This window comes from Mustela putorius, unplaced genomic scaffold, assembly GCF_011764305.1.
Source record: "Mustela putorius furo isolate JIRA1106 unplaced genomic scaffold, ASM1176430v1.1 tig00004007_pilon_pilon_pilon, whole genome shotgun sequence".
Taxonomy (NCBI): Eukaryota; Metazoa; Chordata; class Mammalia; order Carnivora; family Mustelidae; genus Mustela; species Mustela putorius.
The window spans coordinates 4,138,261-4,141,552 of NW_025422145.1; the positions used below are offsets into that span (position 1 = coordinate 4,138,261).

The 3,292-nt window shown below is 55.4% G+C and overlaps 1 non-coding gene across 1 annotated transcript; it reads right to left on the reverse strand.

The window, feature by feature from the left end:
* Positions 1-322: 322 nt before the first annotated feature.
* TRNAT-CGU lies at positions 323-394 on the reverse strand. The gene has a single exon. It is a non-coding gene; the product is annotated as a tRNA-Thr (tRNA).
* Positions 395-3,292: the final 2,898 nt, after the last annotated feature.

A 3,292-nucleotide genomic window follows, 5' to 3' on the forward strand; every position in this document is an offset into this window, starting at 1 on the left:
TTTTTTTTTTTTTTTTTTTTTTGGCCCGGGGCCACGGGTGTCGGGGGGACCCGCAGCTTCCCGCAGCGGGGACGGGGGGGTAAGGGGCGTTGGTTTGCAGCGAGCGGAGGGCGGCGCGGGCCGAGTTTGCGGATGCTGCGGGGCCAGCCCGGGAGGAGCGCGTGAACCCAAACGGGGTGAAAACAGTGGGCCAGCTCTGCGCCCCTCTGCACCCGGGGCCGAGGCTCTGGAAGTCGAACCCAGGAGGCGGGCGCTGCGACGGACACTTTGGAAAAGGGATCCCACGCCTAAAAAGTCTCCCCGTCCAGGAAGACAAATAGCCAGGCACGGACGGGGTTCGAACCCGTGATCTTCGGTTTACGAGACCGACGCCTTACCACTTGGCCACCGCGCCTGCGTTAGAATGGCGGCTCCGCGAGCCTCTATCCTGGCGTCGCTCCCGTGCGCTCGCCCCGCGGGCGCGAGCGCCGGCGCGAGCGCGCCTGCCCGTCCGCCGCACGGCCCCGCCCCTCCCTGCGGCCAGCCGGGCGGGGCGGGGCGAAGCTCCCGCGGGCGCGCGCCGGACGCTCCCAGCAGACTCCCGCGGATCGACCCGCCGGCCTTGCCGGGTTCCCGCGTGCGCTGGGGCGCTGGTCCCGGAGTCCCCACGGCCACGGCAAGAGGCGTGTCCGGAACTCGGGAGCCGGCGGGACGCTTGTCGGCGACACAGTCAGCGTTCGAATCCCAGCTCCTCCAGACTTAGTCCGAGACCTTGGACGGCGGGCGCGCGTCGGAGCCTCAGTTTCCCTTCTGGGGGTGGGGGCGAAGCACCTGGAAGCGGAGGAAAGGTGGCGGTTCTCGTGGCCAGCCCGACAGCCCGGGCGCTCCACGGCCGCCCTGTGCGGGGCCCACGCTCGGCAAGGGTTGTTGAATGAATGCGTAAGTGTTAAAGAAGTCAGAAGCCCGAAGCTCCTTGTCCCCCCAATTGCCACGGTGGAGCCCAGGGCGCGAGCCTCGTCCCGGACCATCAGCATCACCTGGGAGCTTGCAGCCCTGCAACTTCGCCTGCTCCCCTACCCCCGCCAGGTTAGACCCGCAGGTGCGGCCCGGCGACCTGCGCTTTCCCAGGCCCTCCAGGTGATGCTGATGCGCGGGGAATTGCCGGGCCCCGCTGCTCCCCATAGCTGATAGGCACACTCCTATGCTCCAAAGTATTTATATTCTCCGCTTCTTGTCTTTATACAAATAGACTGCCTTTGCAATTCTCTGCACCTTGATTTTTCATGAATATTAATGGATGATGGGTTCATCCAGTGGTTTGCAGCGCGGAATACAAAATACCATAAACGATGGCATATTATTTAATAAATCCTAGTAATTAGTGTTTCGTTAATAGGATACATAATAACGCAAGATTGTAAATTATTTATCCTAGGGGGTCTACGATAATCTGACCATGATGCACGACGGGTTACCTTAACTCTCTTTAATAGCTGCATGGTTTCCCATGCTATAGCCATTATCACAATTGATTTAATCAATTTCTGGGAGGTAGGCTTTTTGCCTTGTGTGCGGCTCTTCTGGTGCACCAGAACATTCTGCTCCGTGCATCTTTCCCATCTGCTACCAGAGATGTTTGTTCGTAGTATAGGTGGGAGATACCGATTAGGAATGCTCACAGCCCACCATGCAAACATATAGGTAAATAGGAAACTTAAAAATACCAGGAAGGTGTGTTCGCCAAGTTGCTTTAAATGTCAAGGTCTGGGAATGTGAGTGGAAAAGGCACCCCTTTTCCACCCAGCTCCCCTCAGATACCGGGACAAGCACCCTGAGACGCTGCGCCCACAGTGTGGGAGATCTTCCCGCAAACCTCACCGCAGCTCCCTCACTAGAAAAAGAAAAAAAAAAATCGAAGAACATTTTCAGAATGAAAACATGCATTCCCGAGCAGTGTTTCCAACTAGCTCATGATAAAATTGGTTTCATCGTCCGCCTCCTTTTTTGGGTGTTCAGTGAGCCGTTGGAGGGATTGTGCGGAAGTGGCAGAGGCTTATCAAAGATGAAAAGAAATTAGCAAATGAGAGAAATTCACATGGGAGCTGAGCCCAGAACTAACTGGCAGGTGGAGTGGGAATCAGAGTCTAACAGGTGCTTTTCCCCAGCTTTGTCTTGCGAGGGAAGGAAGGGAGTGGAATCATAGAGGGGCATCTGTTCCTTGTTGGGGAGGTGGGGTGCCCCCGGGGAACGGGGTCTGAGGGGTCCTGGGAGAGGCTGGCCCTCCCACCTGCTGTGAGCCCTCAACTAGAGAACACAGGTGCGGGGTCTGACCCTACTTATCTCCTTGGCAGACGAGGCCCTGAGAGCCTACAGATCTTGGACACGTGGAAGGAAGATCAGTCGGTCCTGGCCCCAGCGTCTCCAGCGGTGCCTGCACAAGGTAGGTCCTGAAACAAAACTCTGTAGAAGGAATTAGCATTCGGGGTTCCTTTCATTGCGGTCCTCTTTGTGGTTTCTGCGAAAATTCCTTGGCTGGTGCCCTCCAGCCACCGTTTCAGGCCTGTCCTGGCACTGACGGTCCCTTGTACCCCGTCTCGAGTCAGGCAGAAACTTTAAATTCCTTGGTGATAGGAGGTGTTCCTTGTTCACCCTGACGGAAAGAACTTAGATCTAACAAACGTTTCCTGAGCCCTAGCAGAGGCCCTGGGCCGGAGGCTCCTGACAGCACACACAGAAATGTGACCTGATCCCAGAGCTCCCAGGGCGAGAAACCAAGGCCTGCCTTTCTGGTGACAAAGCTGGGTGAGAAGATGAAATACGTTGGCTCTTTTCGTTCTGTCCGTATAATGAAGTCTCCTGAATTTGAATAGTTCAGGAACATCTGTGTTTCTTTTGTAGTGAAATACCGTCGCTTTTTTGCATTTTAGGAAAAAATACATAGTTTTGCATCCTTTTTTTTTTTTTTTTTTGGTACTTTTTTTGTTTCTTTGTTTCTCTGTGCCTGTCCCCCAGGGTTAAGGTTGCTTGAAAAAAATGAAGCTGTCTCCAGAGCCCTCTCCCCTTCCAGGCAGGACTCGCCGAACCCATTTGGTTTTTTGGTTTTGTTTTTAAGATTCATTCATTTATTTCATAGGGAAGGAGTGTGTGAGCACAAGCAGGGGGAAGTGGGGGAGGGAGAAGCAGGCTCCCCTCTGAGCAGGGGCTCCATGCGGGGCTCGATCCCAGGACCCCAGGATCATGACCTGAGCTGAAGGCAGACGCTTAACAGGCCGAGCCACCCAGGTGCCCCTGGTTGTACCCATTTGAATGACAT